The 20,563-nt window shown below is 32.1% G+C and overlaps 2 non-coding genes across 2 annotated transcripts; both read right to left on the minus strand.

The window, feature by feature from the left end:
* Nucleotides 1-14,087: 14,087 nt before the first annotated feature.
* Nucleotides 14,088-14,174, minus strand: LOC148783265 (small nucleolar RNA Z223). Its single transcript, XR_016050782.1, has one exon. It is a non-coding gene; the product is annotated as a small nucleolar RNA Z223 (small nucleolar RNA).
* Nucleotides 14,175-14,431: 257 nt separating this feature from the next.
* LOC148783266 (small nucleolar RNA U36a) lies at nt 14,432-14,517 on the minus strand. The gene has a single exon (XR_016050758.1). It is a non-coding gene; the product is annotated as a small nucleolar RNA U36a (small nucleolar RNA).
* Between the last annotated feature and the right edge of the window lie 6,046 nt (nt 14,518-20,563).

Raw genomic sequence — 20,563 nt, forward strand, 5'->3', positions numbered from 1 at the left:
TTGGGACTTCTACCCTCACTCAGGTGGGTGGGCCATGACAAGCGGAAGATGCACTTTGTAAGGCCTTCATATATGCACACATCCCCAACACGCTTTGGGGTTTTCGATAGGCAAGGGTATTGCAAGACATTACCCTCTCCTTGCGCCCTTTTTGGCGAGAGGGTGTTACACTATCATTTGGTGACCCAATGTATAGTGCCTACATATATCTGGGGGGCGTGACCCTTCCAACTACTCACATCCTGAGTCTCGTCCTATCATGAGGAGTTAGGGAAAAATCGCAGCTGCCAGCACCATCCTTCACGCAGTAGGTGCCCCTTTCACAAAACGTAAGCATCATGATACCATCATTCACATAGTAGGTATCCATTCACATATAGCATAAGTATTATGATACCATCATTCACACAGTAGGTATCCATTCACACATAGGATAAGCATAATTAAAATCATGCAATTTGTATCGCAATAGGACATTCGTCATAAGCATGCTTCCATGTCATGACAAAGCATAACTTTATTATCATGCACGCGTACGTACCCTCACAATTGGGGTCCTAACTTTTAGACCATTTAGAGTTTGAAGATGATTCCAAAATCAATTTCGTACCAAACACACCCATCCCTCACTTGGGAGTGGTTTAAAGACAACAGGATTCTATTGGCCTCTTAAAAGTTCAAGGAAAATGAGGGTTAACTAACTGCCCCCCCCTGCTGTGTACAACGGACATCAACGTGCCCTGCTTCAATTCATTATAACATTCAAACCATAATGCAACTTGTAACGATTTCAAAATCAAAGTTACGCCAAGACGTATATCTTTCTAACAAACCAAACTTGAAAGTATTTGGATTCTATTTGGTGGTTCGAAAATTCATGGTAAACAAGGCGATAGTTCTGAGTTTTATTGATACTGCCACAATGACATACCTTCATAAAACAAAGCATAACTTTCAATCTAGGAAGCTTTTCAAAATAGTTTCTCATGCAAATTTTAGCCTATTAAAATATCTTTCAAATGGCTATGGTTTGCCAAAAATAAACTTTGTTTGGTTAGCTGAAATCAGTGGCCACAATGGTATTAATGAAAAATTCAGGAAAACAATCAATAATGATATACCTTTCTATTTTGAAATATAACTTCACTTTTGTAAAGAAATTTAACAATGAGTATTCCAATGGGGTGGTTTGAGGTCAATCGGACCCCATTTGACTGTTCAAAAGCCTCGTACAAGAACATGCAAACTTCTGGAATTTCACAGTGGCATACAACATGTCTCAAGGATAGATTCCATGATCTTCATTTCATGGTGAGGCACATGATAACAACCATTCTCTCACAATGTGAACACACACATAATCATGCATAGCATGCATTTCTTGCATAATCTAAGAATCATGCATTCATTCTTGACATTCACCATTATCACAAAACAAGAACCTCAATTTCTACATAAAAAGGCGTAAGGATTTTCTTACATCACATACACTTTCATTCACATTTTACATGCATAAATTTCATACATCCTTACGACTATCATGCAATGGTGATGGATCCACTTACCTAAACAACAATGATGTCTTCTCTACTCCCCTTCTCACAACTCTCACCTACCCAACAATGGCTGCCCACTAAAAGCCACTTCTTCCTACCTTATGTCTTAAAGAGAGATAAATGGGGTAGGAATGAGTGGCACGGGTAAGGAAGGGGGCTTAAATGCTCTTAGGTTGAGGTAGCTTGCCAAGTGTCATCAAAAGACTGTAAAATCTGGACATATGGCACTCAATCAGCATGCATATAACAAGTGACTTACACAACTTATGCAAGTCAGAGACACAGTCGGTGTTGCACACAAATCCACCAGACGTTGGCCTCTTCACCAGGCGCTGGCTCTTCACCTGGCACTGGCCCTTTCAACCGGCGCTGGCCTCTTCTCCAACTCACCCGACGCTAGCTCTTCCAACCAACGCTGGACTCTTCTCCAACTCACCCGGCGCTGGCACTTCCAACTGGCGCTGGCCTCTTCTCCAACTCCCTATCCCGTCATGCCTTAGAATTGGCCGAGAAAAGTTTGGGTCGTCACAAAAGCTCTCCATAGCACGGTGCCAATTTTCGACAAACCAGAGAGGATCAACTCTAGGCTTTGTGGGATCAAAATATTTAGATTCAACAATGTTCTAGTCCAATCCCACATGCTTAGAGTGAAAGGACAATATAAAAGAATATGGTCCATACTTTCGTTATCTTTCAAATAGAGCCTACAAACATTGACAATTATGAAACCTCCCTTACAAAGGTTATCCACAGTAGGTAGGTTTTTTTGAAGTGCTACCCACAAAAATAACTGAACATTCAGCGGCACAAGCAAATTCCATATTATTGCTAAACTATGATCAGTCGCTCTATGAGTCTCCTCATACAGCAGTCGATGGACAAACTTAACTAAAAAATCCTCAGAAGCTGTGAGTTCCCACACCAATCGATGCAGCAGATTCATAAGCAATTGTAACTCATGAAAGAGTTAGTAAAATCAGCTCCTCTGATATCTTTCACTGAGGCCAAAGGATTGTCAACTTTGGAGGCGACCTCGGGAAAATAACCTCGAAAAGCAAAGTCTCTCAACCACTTATCAAATCAGAACAAGGTTTGATCTCCCTTTTATAATGATTGGCACGTATCAACTCCTTTCCAAATACTTGAAAACCAACATTAGATCTGGGAGTTTTAGTGAGGTTAGTCAATTCATCTACTTCATATTTTTCTTTTAACACCTCTCCTTATAAACTATCCTGCTGATTTTGGAAGCGCCACCACCACTTAGTCAATAGGCTAGTGTTCATTAATTTGAGTTTTTTAACTCCTAGACTCCAATCTCTTTCGGAAATGCATACATTTTCCCAATTCATGAGTTTCAATTTTTTTTCTCAGTCCTACATTGCCCTATAAAAAAGATCTCAAAGTTTTCCAAAGTCTTCATCACCTGTTTCGACATTCTGAAAATTGACATAAAATAGATGGGTAAGTTAGACAAAATAGACTTAATAAGAGTAGATCTTCCTCTAAACAACAACACTTTAGACTTCTAAAAATCCAGCTTCTATTCTTTTGGGAGGGATAAGGCAACGGGGCCGACAGTTTTCCTTTAGCATGTCAGTTTCTACTCTTTGGGTTAGATATCGCATAGTTAGTGGATGTTCGATGAGTAATATTACAGCATTGAAAGAACTCACTTTTCCCAAGCCTTGCTACATCCACAACTGTTAAATGTCAATTAGGATATCTACTAAAATCATATTCATGAATGATTGAATTGCTATAAGTATATGATATGCCTGCTAAGAAAAGGGAGTTATTATATAGAGGCCAATTTACTTAAATTACAGTTGGAGGATATGTAGGAGAATTCTACCCTTAGTAGAAACATTAATGACAGGTTCGTAGAAGGATATTACTTACAATGGAATTAAAAGATATACTTTTAGTTTTAAGTAATATATAAACAAAATGGAACAATTCAAATGCAGACCCTTATTCAAATGTAGTACCTCTCCATCTCCAAAAATCTTAGAGATGGATTTTAGATATAAAATATTTATAGAAAAGTTGTAAGACTAGTCATGCTTTATGAGTGAAATGTTGGGTGGTCAAGAAACAATATAATCATAAAATGAATGTAGTTGAGATGAAGAAGTTGAAATGAATAAGTGGCAAGATAAAAAAGGTTAGAAATTGGAATGAATATGTCACATAAAATTTAGGGGTGGTCCCCATAGGCTACAAAATGAAAGTACACCAAGGTAGACGAGCCATATGGGGTATTCACTTAGAACGGCGCATGTGAGGAGGGGTAATTTGGTTCAAGTAAAAGGATAAATGCAAAAAGAAACCCTAAAAAAATATGAATGGAAGTAGTGAGAACTAAAAAGAAGAAACTTATAGCTTGACAAAAGGTATGGCCCTCAATAGAGCAACATGATAGAACAAGATTTACGTAACCAACCCCAATAGTTAAAATAAGGCTCGAATGATGATGATGATGATGATCCATAATTTTACATATCAAAAATATATAGATCTAATAATTTACAAAGAATTAATATGAATGATTCTCAACAAATCAAAACAAACATTTGGAATATATTAAGTTTCAAAATATGTTTTACTTTTTATTTTTTTTAGTTTATGCCTATGAGATTTTAAGTCAAAAATTAACCCTATAATTTATTTATTTTTTTGGAAGGAGACCACATTTCAATAAGTGTGCCCACTAATACACCAAAACCCAATGTAGGAAAATAAGGAAATGCAATAAAAATATTCAAGAAAAAAGAAACAAAAATAACGACCGAGTGTACTCTAATCCCACAAGAGCATACTACATACTCCTTCTGGCAGAAGCCATACTTACACTAGAATTTTGGAAAGCACCTAAGGAATGCTAGATGACTGCTTTCACTTTCAAAAGAAACGGAAATATTTTGAATTTTGAGTTTTCTAATACTTACCCACCAAAAATTAGAGGGTCCTCATTCAATATTGAGAAATTAGTGCAATTTGGAAAAAAACAAAGTTATTAAGATAAGTTAATGCATAGAAAAATTAAAGGGCCGATTCAGTGATGCAGCTTCATGCGGTCTAGATGCATATTCATCGCCCCGATGTGGTCAATAAATATACAAATATTCTAAAAAAAATCAAAAAATAAGTTAACACATAGGAAAAAAATACTTGACATGATTTATGTAATAAGAGGTACTTAATTAATTCATTAGCTCCAAACGTATCAACTATCAGAGATTCTACATCCAGTGTCCACTATGTCTTGATAAATCATAAAAAGACATTAGAGAGTAGAAACTTGAACTTGAAACTAACTTTATAGAAGGCATTAGAAAGAGACCATTTGCCTTTTGTATAAGGAGGTCACAACCATATTTAACAAATCCCCATTTTAAACAAGTTTTTTTCAAAAAAAATCGGCAAAAAAATAAAAACGTTTTAATGTGCACCTCTTTCAAAATATTGTCAAAAAAATGCGTTTTTTCATAAAGAAGTTTAAAATGTGTTTTTTTTAGGCTTTTTAAAATTCAATTTTAAATAACTTTTCCATTAATAACCTCTAAATTTTGATTTTTTGGAAAGTTTAATAACATTTTCTTATTTTCTAAAATTTTCATTTCTATACCTTCTAAAGAACATTTTTTTGGAAAAATATATATCCTCCTACAAAAGAAATTATATTCCCTAAATTTTGGATTTACTCATGTTAGAGTTTATTATCTAGTGCCGGCCTTATCCCCAAGTAGTTAGAGGTATGGGCTTTTATTTTATTTTATTGTATTTTATTTTTACCTTAAAATAGACTCATTGCTGATTTTAATGCTATTATAGAAAGGGAGAAGTTTATATAGAGCCGAGGCTCTAAAGAATCAAATTTGATCCTACCTCAAAATACTAACTAGAAGACGATGTTGTGCTGCCTAAATATCCTCAAATTGATCATCAAGATGCATAGATATGAAAAATAATGGATTTTAAGTTTTGCAAATAGTGTATTTTGTAACACATTTTTGGACCATCAATTTTTAAGACTTTCAAGTTTTCATAGATCTATCGATCTACACTATTTTGAAGCTTTAAACTTTATAAACAAATATGAAAACATATTTTAAGTCTATCACAAAGATTTCTAGTAATGAGACCACATTTCTTGACATTATTTGAAGGTAGGCTCTAATTTGATTGTTTAGAGCCTAGGCTCGCCCTTATAGAAAACCACAACATGAATTTTAGATTTTATAAGCTATGTTGTATTTTTTATTTAAATTGTGTTGAACTGCAGTTTATTTTTAACTTCAAAATTAATTTTTATTTTATTTGTGATTTATTGAGTAGTATTTATGGATTTATTTGTTTATTTTCACAGTTTGCTTGATTGTTTTTCTCTATTTTTTGTAGGAATGGTTAGCTTAGGGCTTTTCTCTGTTGAGAAATTGGCAACAATACAACAAATTCAACTAATAAACTCATTGTAAGCTAAACTTTAATTAAATTTCCCAAATTTAACGACAGCTCAAAGAAAATTAGATTTGGGATAAAACGCACAGATTTGAGTTTTTCCTGAACCTGATTCAACAATACATCGGCTTCAAAAAAATCAGCGTATAACCCAACTGATGTTGGAGTGGAGAACCTATCTAATAGAGAGAAAAAGAGAGAAAAACCATCTGATTTTGATGCATCATAGTCAATCCATTTGATTTTGAGGCAAAGAAACACATCTCATAGAGAGAGAGAACCCATTTGATTTTGAGGCAACAGAGATCCAACGTGGCAGAGAAACCCATCTAAGAGAGAGATAACCCATTTAGAGAGAGAGACCCAATTGGTATAGAGAAAACCAATTGTTTTGAGGTAAAAGAAACTCAATTGGTATAAAAGAGAATCGTGGCCACCCAATAGGAAGAGAGAATCCCAAAATCTGATTTCAAGGCAGCAGATGAAACCCATTTGAGAGAGCGAAAGAGAACCAACCTAAAGAGAGAAAAACCTAACCGGTATCCCATCTGATATAGAGAAAGAGAACCCATCTAAAGAGAGAGATGAACCCAACCGATAAAGTGAAACCCAACTGTTCTGAGCCATCGAAGCCCAACTAACATAGAGAGAGAGAGCGCTATGGCTATCCAATTGTTTTGAGGAAAAGAAAACAGAGAAACCCAACTGCAAGAGAGAGAGCAATGGCCATTAAATCTCATCTATACGTATACATAATAATATATATATATATACACGAACATCCTACAAAATGTCTATGGGCGAAAATGTTTAGTGATTTCGTATAACTTCATCATCCTCCAAACTTCATCGTACGGTCACAGTAGTTCGATAGTGTTTTATTTTTTTTTTTTTTTTTTTTACTAATCGGAACGCTCTGAATTTTGAAACGTGTGTACATCTTAGTGAGACGTTCCTTATAAAAATATGAAAAAAATAATTCGTAAAGTATAAATAAACAAAAAATACCCCCTTAAATTTTTGGGGCTATTTTGTTCCATTTATATTTTGTTAATTATTTTCTTCATATTTTTATTAGGTTCGCCTCACTAAGATGTACACACTCTCTATATTTCAAGTAATTTGGATTTGTAGAAAAAAATAAAAAATGAAACACTACCGAACAACTGTGACCGTACAATGAAGTTTGGATGCGGATGAAGGTAAGTAAAATCACTGTTCATTTTCGCCTATAAGCATTGCGAAGAGTTTTCCATATATATATATATATATATATATATATATATATATATATATATATATATATATATATATATATATATATATATATAAGAAAAACAGGGGTTAGCCCACTAGCTAATGATAATTTAAAGTTCACAACCCTTCAAATTAGAAAAGTTAATGATAAAATGAATTATGATGGTGTATTTACTAACTTTGTGGTTCATTTTTTAAAAAAAAATTAATTTTTATGATATCTTGCTAATTAAGTAAAAGCATTTTTGTAAATATTATTACAAAATAATAGGTACTTTTGTCATCTCTACTAAAGGTAAAATTTAAATTTTTACTAAAAAAAATAGCATTTTACAAATAAAGTTCTTCGACACAAATTTCAAAAATGCCATGGTACTTTTGTAAAAAACTTTCAAATTTGTTCTTGCTTAATAATTAAGTTACCAACTAAAATACTTTTTTAAACAAAAAAAGTAATTATCATTTTTATAAATGCACTCATCACAACCTCTTCTAACATTTACTTTTGTATTTTGAAAGGTCGTTAACTCTAGACAAACCCATATATATATATATATAGAAAGAGAGAGAGAGAAGTTATATTATTAAATTATGAGGTCATTGAAAAAATAAAAATTTAATTTATGTGTAATTTCTTACTTATACAATACGAGTATAGGATAGTTAGCAATTGTGTATGTAGATGATTATATACAATATGTATAAAATATTTTTAATATTGTAAAATAGTTGACTATTCCTAGCATATTTTCTTCCTTTTTGTATTTTTTTATTTTTATTATCAAATTTGGTTATCAATATTTTTTATGTTAAAAAATCATTTTTGGGATTATTATAATGAAAGAAAAAACAAATTGTATTGCAAATTTTATGGTAAAAGCTTTTCGATAGAGATAACAAGATTCAAATATAAATTATCAAGAAAACAAAAAAATTATATAAAAGGGAAAATATCCCTTTACCTCCTATTTTTAACTTGTCTATCTCATCACACCCAAGAATTGAGAATTACTTGTAAGCAAAAGGTCTCCATATTTTTTATCTCATAACCTCCTAGATCCCTTTGACCCTAAAGTTTTTACCCGAAAAAATATTAAAATGTCAACCTATCCCTCTCTGTCATATCACCGTCTCTCTATAAAGTCCATCTCTCACATGACCATTTGGCGTTAACTTGGAGGTTGAATCCATAGATTGCAACTAAGCCCGAGCTATGAGCAGAGACCATGCAGAGAAGGCGGAGAAAAGCGCAGATGGTATCCAATGTCTGACGAGTTTTCAGGTCATGGGTCTCTAGAAAATCAACTGTGGCACCGAAATATGAGACCAGGGAGCCGCTCATGGTGGCTGAATCATTGGCGGTGGCTTTGGTAGTTTCCGGCATCTGGATTGAAAATGAGGAAAAACAAAATATGGAAAAATTGCGCAAATTGACAAAGAGAGAAGGAGCATGATTGTGATCCAGGTACTTCTTCACAACTTTTGGATCAGTGTTGGAACTGGCAATGAATTTCAATAGCAAATCATAAACAATTTGGAGATATGGCCAAGCTGGATCCAAGGCAGGCTCATCTTCTTCAATATCCATTGTTGTTTGAGGTGAAAAAACCGTATTGCTTCGAATGCTAGGAGGCAACACCCTAAAAATATGAGTTGAGACTATGTTACAGAGGGCCTCCATGACTTGTTCATTGAATTTACAGGAACCCAAGTTGACAAAATCAAAATCAAGTTGATGCACTGTATCATTTATCTGCAACTCCACTCTGACTCTCTCTTTCCCTCTCTAAAATTTTCAATAGGAAGGAATATTGAAGAGATGACTTATTTTCGCAATAATCCCATACTTCATCATCTAAACCGTCCTAGCACAATTCAAACTAGGGTTTCCTTCATTGAAACTCCTCCATTACCCTTTCAAGTACTAGCTCTTCCCTGCTAGTACATACCTATGTGATCTCTCTTTCTCTCTATCACACACACACATTCTCAAGGGGAGCAGAACGACGGGGAACCAGAAATTTCAGGCAAGATCTCAGCTCCTTGGCTTCTTTTTTGCTCACTCTTGCTGCCTCCTCCTTGCTCCCGATAATCAAAAGCAGGTCCCCTGCAATCTTGTAGGGACCGGAGTCACCGTCACTAAAAATGCGAAGAAGGCCATTTTTTGTTGGGTGGGAGAGAGGAGGTAAAGAGAAAAAGAGAATAGTATAGAGAAAGTCATTCTTCTACCTCTCAGCTTTCACAGCTGCTTTATTGTTTCTTTATTTCTCCCTCTAGAATGTTGGCTCTCTGTATTCAATGGCAACTGGCAACTTGCTTTCTGGATTAAGAATATGATTCTCCAATGGCAAGTAGCATGGGATAATTTTTTATAATTGTTAGAGGGAGAAAATTGTTAGAGAGAAATTTTAGAGGGAAATTTTCTTTGCATCTTTGGGTTTTAGAGAGAGATATAGAATTTAGAGAGAGAGACGGTGATGTGAGAGAGAGGGATAGGGTGTCATTTTAATATATTTTTTGGGTAAAAAATTTAGGGTCAAAGGGATCCAGGGGGTTATAAAATAGAAAATATGGAGACCTTTTGCTTACAAATAATATTCTCAATTCTTGGGTCTGATGAGATAGACAAGTTAAAAATAAAGAGTAAATAGATATTTTCCCTATATAAAATCATGCCCGCAAATATCTCCAGAGGTACAAGCTTTGACTGTATGTGCAAGACATGAGATATCTTCTAAGGCCCCAAAGAAGAAGAACAAAATCACATAATATGTATCATAAAATTTCAATAATATTTATATTACATCACTTAGTACATCAAATATCAAATATCAATTTGCGTTTACAACAACTATACCATCATTGTTGAACAAGATAGATGAAGACTTTGTTGACAATGAGTTGCATGTACATTCATCATGAATAATATTAAATTTAATGTTATCAATAAAAAATAATTTTTTAATAGGACAATGCATGAAATAATTTTTGTGTTAGTTACACATTATCAAATTATTAATCTCCTTGTAGTAAATTAATAAAAGAACTTAATACAAGAATTCATGAATATGTAACTTCAATAAAAGAATCATGGGTTCAATTACTATGTTCTTTGATATCAGATCACTAGTCGGCTATGAAATAACAATCATTCCTTAATGTTGTTGTTTGTATCCAAAAGAGTCAATTTCTATAAATGTATTTGAGATATCTAAGAATAGAAAAACCTATATTATTTTTTAAAAAATTGCTCCTAATCATTGAGGAGTTAAAGCCATAAAATAATGTTCAACTTAACATACAATAGATTAAATTATATTCTTACTAGTATTCTAATAAAAATCGAAATTCCTAATAATTATAAAACAGTGCTGCTTATGAATTAGATTTGCTTCTAGAAGACAATCGATAATGATTTCACTTCTATAAAAACTATCATTAACGATGCTAAGTTGAGAGTTGATTTTTTGTATCGTCATACCATTATTTTAATGAGAAAACATAAAATGAAAAGAAATTGAAAGGTACTATAAAACTAGATTTGCTACCGACTTTTAATGGTTCAATCTATAGTGCAGAAGAAGAATGTTTGAGATTGGTGGTTGTATCCTCCGAGTGGAGAGCTATGAATCAACAATGGATATTAATATGAAGGAATACAAAAGACAAGAGAAGCATCAAATAATAGTAATGCCAATAAATCTAGATATCTTGATTTGTTTAAAAAAAAAAAATCTAACAATTGAAGATATCTCGATAAATAGTCATTACCATTCTTCTTTAATGTTTCTCTTTGCCATATTGCTTTATATAAATAGCCATAGTCAAATCACTAGCAAACAAACAAAGCCCCTTTAATGTGATAATTGCATCCATCGCAAAATTTTGAGCTTTTAATTATTTCAATGATTATTCATATCCCTCCACAACTATCAATCTCAAACCCTCTTCTACTTACAATATAGATTGAACCAACAAATAATTAATGACAAATCTAATTTTATGACACCTTTTCAAATTCCTACCATTTGTGTAATATCATTATCAAAGTCTTTTAAAAATAAATCTACATCATGTGTAACACACTATATTCTACAAATATAAAGGAATTTATTATATACCAATCACAAAATTGAACAATATTTTATAGCTCTAACTCCTTAATAAATTTTAAGAACATCTTTTTGAACAATATTTTATTCTCAAATAACTCAAATGTATTTGTAAAAACTGCATCCATTGAATAAAAGCAACAACATTATAAGATGATCGATTTTCCATAATTGACATTAAAATGCATCCTAATTAAACCCATGACTCATTTTATTGAAACTAGTTATGTATTCACCTTTTGTCTTAAATTCTTATACTTATTTAACACAAAAAGATAAATAACTGAACAAAATATAACCAATAGCAAAATGAATACATGCACATATTATATTAACCAATGAATGTGCATTGATAATATTAAATACATTATTATTCATAATAAATGTACAAACAATTTCTTTACCAATTAAGTCATTACTTTTCTTGTTCAAGAATGATAATAAAAAAACTTTATTGCAAACAAGAAATGGTAATAAAAATAACAAGTGATGCATTAAAATTACCTAATTTTATCGAACTTTGATCAATATTTTGAACATACGATATAATTTCATTCTTCTTTAGAGGTGTAGAAGATACATCTCAACAAGGGATCAAAAAATATTCACTACAAAATTCACAATACAATTTATTTCTTCTTTCATCACAATAATCTCCCAAAAAAAATCTTTTGATCGAACCATTACTTGTATTTTCCTATTTTTTAGTAAAATAAAAAATATCAATAAACAAATTTGATAATAGAAATAACAAAACAAATAAAAATTTTATAGAAAATATACCAAGAATTGTCAACTACCTAAAAATATTGAAAATATATTACACATTTTGGGTATAGTTATCTACATAGATATATAATTATCTATGTAAACAACAGTCAACTATATTAACCACATATTATTTAAACAATAAATTAAAATTAAGCCAATATATAAACGTCTAAATTTTGTTGAATACATAAATTACTGCATATTGTGCCACAAATCTCTCTATACAAGATGGGTTACTATATTTTTCGTATCACAAAACAGTTGGGCAGCCATCGCTCTTTCTATAACAATACCTCAAAATAATTAGGTTTTTATATACCAGTTGGGTCTCTCTCTCTCTCTCTCTCTCTCTCTCTCTCTCTCTCTCTCTCTCTCATGGATCCGCCTCAAAATTAAATTTTAAGATTATCTATATCAATTCAGTGGCGATGATGCTCTCTCTATTTCAGTTCGTTTCTCTGCATCAAAACAATGGGTTCAAATAATTGCTAAATAAATCACATATAAATTAAACTTAATTCAAAAAAATAAAGATAAGTTGCGGTTCAACACAATCTAAATAAAAAATGCAATAAAGCTTAAAAAATCTGAACTTCATGCAATGATTTTCTACAAATAATAAAATCTACTGCCATTAAAATAAGAATAAAATAAAATAGATGCTCATATTTCTAATGTGCAATTTGGGAACAAACCCAAGTAGGCCCATTATAATAAGGAAAATTGTTTCATCTGAGCTAGATGGCATTTCTATATGCGGTCCAAAAAGTAAAACATCCATCTTAAAAATGGATGCCAGTAGGCATTCCATCTAAAAGCAAGGAAACTAACTATCCAAATATTTTTTTATTAGAATTATTATTTCTAGTTTTTAAAATTTATTTATTTATTTATATTCATGATCTCCAACGTGGAGATTACATGTCCTTTAAAATTAAGTCTTAAAATCCATCTCAAAAATAAATTTCTGAAGAAGCCCACATTTCTAGATATGCGGGCAAGGCCGCATAGAAACCGGGTATTTATAATAAACCCTAGCAAGCAAAATCGAATATTTAAGTATACAAATACTTTTGTAGAAGAATCTATTTGTTTTCAAAAAAAAAAAAAATTTAACATGTATAAACATAGAAATTTTAAATACCAGGGAAAAAATTATTGAACTTTCAAAAAATCAAACTTTAAAAATTATTAATAGAAAAGGTTTTTGCAAAATTACATAAATATCCATTATATTTATTATTATTTCAATATACCTTATAGTTTATGTTATTTCAAATATGTCCATTTTTTCAATTTCATAACGTTTTTTTCAAAAAAAGACCTACCCATTTTTAGATTTTTCAAAAACCAAAATTTTTACTCTTTTCGAATTTTGAAAAATCAAATATTTATAGTGCTACCAAATATTAAGTCCTTTTTCAAAAAGAGAAATAACATTATTTACTTTAATTATTCTAATCCCTCAAATTTGAGTCAAATATGCTAAAATATCTTTTTAGTTAGTATGCCTGCATAAACTTTGGCTTTATGTTTTAAAACGTCATCTTTTTTTAGAACATCACCGATATATAGTTGCGTTTCAAAACAAATTCAATGACCAATACTCAATTATTCTAATCCTACAGACATGGAAGATTCAGTTCTATCCCTAGAATCAAATGGCACACCCAAAACCCAAAGACAGATTACTATTAATCATTTAGAAGTAGAAAGAGGTTTATCTTACGTTCACAAAAATAAATCATACTTTTTTTGGAAAATCCCTCATGCTATTAATTATAAAAAAAGTTTCCCTACATGACCAATAAAAATCACACTAATATCTATCAACCTCCAAAGATCTCAATGGCATAAGTTCATCCTACTATATAGCTACAAGCAAAACAGAATAACGATACAGTGTACATATAGAGGACAAGAGAATAAAAGGCTCAGATATTAATCGGCTTATCAATCAAGAATTTTCTGAAGCAGACTTGGCATTGAGCTAAAATGATCCTCGCAGCCGACTTTATGTCAGCAGTCCAAGAAACTAATATGAAGGAATAACCAAACAACAAACATAGAGTTTTCAACCACATTAAGAACATAACTGAAAAATATAAAATCATCATCTTTTGGTAGAAAAAAAAATTTAAAAAGTTGAAGAAACATTAAATTCAAAAAAGTGCATAAAAAACTATTCAATTTTATGACACTTTGAAGACCGCTGATAAAACGATAATAAGAATCCAAAGAATTAAGTAAGAAAAGAAAAAACTTAATTAATGACTCATATTAAGAAATTCAACCTTTGACTTTTTCGCTTCATGGTTCATAAACTCAGAAGCATAGATAAATTCAAATCATCGCCATCCATTTATATAAAAATTAGCACAGAATTATAAAACCAGAAATAAAAAAATAAAAAAAATAAAAACAAAATAAGGAATTGTAAACCAATAAAGAAAAGCAAGACACAAAAGTCCCCAAAAAGTAATTTAATAACTAGGCCACGAGAAAAATTGAAACAAAACACCTGACAAATTGACATAAGCAATTACATGTTTTTACAATTTAAAAATGCTAGTCAGTATGGCAAAACAATATAAGGAATATAGTTTCCAATGTCAATTATATGACAAAATTTACCAAACAAATGTTGGCATGAGATATCAAGGCCTCAATTACTATCCACCGGTAATGTCACAGTAATGCAAGAGTAATTCCAAGTAGGTTATTGTTGTAATCAAGAACTTGGAACCCTTGCCCTCCAACACGCATATTATCGTCACCAGCCTCACTGAATTTTCCATAAAAATACGACAGAACCACAAGTTACTCATACTTCAAACTTCAAACAATTTGGTATTAAACTTGGTAATCTTGTAAAAATCAAAGCACCATATTCATAGAACACTGTATTTTAAAAAAAAAAATGACAGAATCACAAGTCACTCATACTTCAAAGTTCAAACAATCCGCTATTAAACTTGGCAATCTTGTAAAAGTCAAAGCACTATGTTCAAATAATTTACTTCATCTAATGCACTGTGATAATACAAGAATTAAAACTGCAAACACTTGGTAGTTGATCGGCATGAAAATGCGTCATGGCATCAGATAAAATCCATTAACGTCATAGGAATACAGGGGCAACTCCAAGTAGGTTCTCCTTGTGAATAAAGACTTGAAACCCTGCATCTCCAAGATGGAACAAAATCAAAACATCATCGCCTCTTTTAGCACATCTAATTTTTTGAAAAAAAAAATGAAGGATAAATTTAGCATAAAAGCCATCAGTTAATATCCAATTATGTCCTATAGCAATACATGGGTTACTCCAAGTAGGTTCTCCTTGTAAAACAAGGACTTGAAACCTCAGTATCTCCAACATGAACAAAATCATCATCAGTAATTAACATACCCAATAGATTAATTGGAAACCAGACAAAGAACATTGAATTCACTGATCGAAAACCAAATTAAGTGGACCTAATTCTATAGAAATAGAAACATCACAACAAATATGACATCCAACGTCAAAAAAATACAGAAAACATCATCATCATTTAATTGAAGTCCTACAAGTCTTGAAGTATATGAGGAACCACATATTATATGAAATATCCAAAGGAATGAGATGATCGAATCAAATATAAGGAACTTTCACAAAAATATCATATGTTGGAATGGAAATCCAATAAACATTGAAATCAAACCCTTAAAAAAAACTAAGTATAGGAGAATTGAATAATCTAGAACAACATAAGAAAAATGACAAAAAATCCAAACCAATGTGGCGAAGTTTTTTAGACATTAAACCATTAGAATTAGAATGGGCCCTCATTAAACTCACCATGGTTGGTTTCTACCTCCACGACTGCGCATTTGTGGCACAAAAAATCTCCACAAGCTTGAGGTGATACATCAATGTTATTTACTTTTCATATGATTAATAACCTACTGAGGTGACGAAAGACAATGGTGAAAAGGCATGAAAATTTTAATAGCTAAACAAAGATGTTGTTGTTACTTTGACACACATATAAACTGATAGATCGGCCAACCTGTAATACTCAGTAGTTGGTTCATATTGCATTGGCATTGGGGCTTTCATCTTTATGAAAACATGTAGGATAATCCCGAGGTCTGTATCGTGCGATGACAAAAGTAGCAGAGAAAAACCTTAGGATATAAAACCCTAGATTTTGAGGAACATTAAGGCCTTTGGCAACCATGGGATGTAAAATCCTGGGGTTTTTTGTTCTAACGAGGCCTCTTGTAAGAGGTAAGCCTGAACATATTGCATAGAGAAATCCTTTTACCTACTCGTTTTACAAAGGAAACTCTGAGAATCGAAAGTATGCGTAATCATAATAACTGAAATCTGAGTATGAAGGCTAGGTTTTTCGAGAACGATAAAAAATATGAAGGCAGAGATGAATAGAAACTGCAGCGACAGATGAGAAACTTTGTAAGGGAAGCACAAAAAAACTAGAAATGGTGAAACTGCAGTGATAGATGAGATACTCTGAGTAGAAAAGGAGGAAAAAAAAAGATAGCGATAAGCATCGGCCCCTTTCCAATTTTATTGATGGGAAAAACCCTAACCCTAATTGATGCAAGTAATATTAGAGTTATTTTAATTTTTTATTATTCTTTTGTTTATCTATTCAGATATGCGCATATTCACAGGGATAATTAGGGTGGGTAAGAGTTTATATTGTGTTTATCTTGTTTCAGTTAGGTTAGTTTAGGAAGGTAGATAGATAAGGTTAAATTAGGGGAGTTAGTTAAATCTAAGGGGGTTTTATTAGAAATGTTTTAAATAAAAATGTGGGAAGCATGACTTTGGATAAAATGTGGAAAATCATATCTTTTTTGGTACGTGATGGTTAAAGATAGAAGATATGGATGATCAAGAAACTAGGTTAAGAGAGAGAAAATAGAGAAGAAGAGATAAAATAAGAAAAGTGTAGAGAGTTTTTCTTATTAATGTTTATCTTATTTTTTAGTCTATTTAAAGGGAGGTTTCCCTTCATTATAAAAAAGGTACATAAGTTAATAAAATTTGATCTCGTGAAGAGGTTATTTTGGGGTGAATTCCCTTGCAGACCTCTAAAGGGAGTATATTCTCTCAATTTTGGGGTGAATTCCCTTGCAGATATTGGGAGAGGGTATATTCTCTCAACCTTTTCATTTTATTTTCATGGTGCTATTATTTCTATGCATCAAAGATATATTAATTGGTATCAGAGCTAGTCAGATCCAGAGATAAGTTAAATCTATAGAGACTAAGTTAGATCAAAGCAAGTTAGATCTGCTATGGATGATCTTTGGGAACAAGCTTGGGATCGTTGGAAACGAGCTATAAAAAAGTTTTCTCAAGTCCTAGAGGATGTTCGAACTGAAATACGTGAGAAGAAATATGAGATGCAGCGATTGGAGAACAATCTTCCTTGTGAAGAAAAAATTCGCAAGCTAGATCCGTCATGTTCTATAGAGAAGTCAGATCCACCACGTCCTATAGAACGACCACGAGATTTTGACATTAAAATTGATCTCCCAAAATTTTATGGTCAAACGTGTTCATTGGTTCAACTTGGTGTTTTTTTTGGAGCTGGACCATTCCTGGTTAGGAATAATCAACCCAAGATTGTATTCAACAATTACTCTTGGGACACAATTGCAAACATCAGTCTTGAAGAAATTGAAAAAAACGTACCGAAATTCATGGTGGGACTTCATCACCGACTTTTGAGCTCGAGGTCGAGCTTCTCCCAACCCGAAGAGAATGATGCAAATAATATTAGAGTTATTTTAATTTTTTATTATTCTTTTGTTTATCTCTTCAGATATGCGCATATTCACAGGGATAATTAGGATGGGCAAGAGTTTATATTGTGTTTATCTTGTATCAGTTACATTAGTTTAGAAAGGTAAATAGATATGGTTAAATCAAGGAAGTTAGTTAAATCTAAGGGGGTTTTATTAGAAATGCTTTAAATAAAAACATGGGAAGCATGACTTTGGATAAAATGTGAAAAATATTATCTTTTTTGGTACGTGATGGGTACGTGATGGTTAAAGACAGAAGATATGGATGATCAAGAAACTAGGTTAAGAGAGAGAAAATAGGGAAGAAGAGATAAAATAGGAAAAGTGTAGATAGAGTTTTTCTTGTTAATGTTTATCTTATTTTTTAGTCTATTTAAAGGGAAGTTTCCCTTCATTGTAAACAAGGTAGATGAGTTAATAAAATTTGGTCTCGTAAAGAGATTAGTTTTTGGTGGATTCTCTTGCAAACCTTGAGAGGGGGTATATTCTCGCAACCTTGGGGTGAACTCCCTTACAGACTTTGAGAGAGGGTATATTCTCTCAACATTTTCCTTTTATTTTTGTGGTGTTATTATTTCTATGAATCAACGCTGCATTACTAATCCTGTTAATTCAAGTGAGAGGTCCCCCAAACCCTAAATTAGTATGCTCCCTGTTGGGTCGGGTCCTTGGAATATGAGTGAAATAAAGAGAGTAAGAGGAATGTATAGAACGAGAACATTCATTTTTTTGGAAAAATATATACAAGGAGGTCCCAACCATTTTTGTCTATCAAATTTGAAAACAAATGGTTATAAATGTGCTTGTGACTGAACTCAAAGCCCAACAAAAAATTTCTTCAACTTCGTGGCATACCCCAAGCCATCCAATTAGAGTTCTAATGGTTAGAATTAATTGTGACCTCCTTACACTAAAGATAAATGGTCTCATAATAGATAATGCTCGTTTCTTTTTTTTTTATACAAGGAGGTCCTAATCAGAGGTCCTAATCATTTTTAAGTGTGATTCAAAAAAGTCAAGTCGGCATAGAATTACCTGATCTGACCTTGGAATCGATCATCATATTATGATTCTATATGTATATAGGAAAAACAAGCGAGTCTAGAAGAGAATTGGTAGTTCTCTATAGTAGAACAGTGATTCTCTATAGTAAGATAGCTATTTGGACCGTCGATTGACCGATCCATACCGAATTTTGGTCGATTCATTGTTTTTTCATGTGTTTTTTCACGGGTTCACTGTGTTTACTGCACAATACAACGGTGATCCAAACCACCGATTTACAAATCCAAACCGATTCTTTGGGTACCTAATCCAGGTTACCGATCTATTTTTTAAATCACTGTTTTTTAACTATTGGATGTGAAATCTAATAGATGTGTCACAGCATTCGAGAAATTTTACTATGGACTTTATCCCCTAACAATGACACATCTTCAACCACCCGATTTCAAATGTACCGGGCGATGATGATTGTGAACTTCTAATAGCAAAAGTAAATAGTTTCATTGTATATATTTTCGGAGAGAATCCATGGGTTCTTTTGGATGAAATCTTTATATTAAATGACATTTAAAAATAAATAATCATGCTTATAATATGAACAGTATTTGCTTTGTTATATATTTATGATATTATAATTGTGTTATAATAAGTATAAATCACTATGATAATACTAATGACTATATAAGACAGATTATTATGGCAAATACTATTATAAATATATAGTCTATTGATACAGTACCCATATTAAAATATCCTATTTGGATCACATAATATAGTTGAATTTTTCAAGAATAAGCTATATCAATAATGATATTCCTTTATGTTTGAAATTTCTCTTAATATTATAAGTAATTAGTTTATTTGTCTAATATAATTAAAAATAGAAAAAGTTTCTCCATACACCTTAATTTATTGTATGATTTCCCCATATACCATAAAGTTTGAAAACTTCTTCGCAATATTAACTTTTTTAGTTTTCTATTTTCTAACTGCTTAAAAAGTATTTAACCACACGGTATTTATTTGGAGCTATTTTTTTTTCCTAACCAAAGATGATATGGATGCTCACGTCCATCCAACTCATTTCACTTCTCTTGTTTTTGTGTTATTCTTCATTCGTCTCTCTCTCTCTCTCATACACCCCACTGTCCCTCTCTCTCTCTCTAAATCTAGCAGCATCTCTCTATCACATATTTCTACCTCAAACCCCCTCTCTCTCTCTCTCTCTCTCAATTCAGCAGCCAAAGTGGCAAGAGAAAAAGGAGAAGCAAGTAGAGAATATAATAGAAAAAGAGAAAATGAAACGTTTTTGTTTTTTATGTTTGAAAGTTTTTTTTTCCAAAGTCAATTCTTGATTTATTAAGAGAATACTACCGATCATTGTTGATTCTTGATTGATTTAATGTTTTTGTACAAATTATTAAATTCTATATCTTAGTGCTATGAATCATTGTATTGGTTTTTTGGGAACCTATTAAAGCAAAATCCTTGAAGGTGCTTACTATATTTGTGGTTTCATTTTGTTTGGTGTTTGTATCAAAATTTATAAGTGGCCTTCTTCCCTTTTGCATCTTC

This window comes from Amborella trichopoda, chromosome 2 (assembly GCF_054954075.1).
Source record: "Amborella trichopoda isolate Santa Cruz 75 chromosome 2, AtrichopodaSantaCruz75HAP2 v2.0, whole genome shotgun sequence".
Lineage (NCBI taxonomy): Eukaryota > Viridiplantae > Streptophyta > Magnoliopsida > Amborellales > Amborellaceae > Amborella > Amborella trichopoda.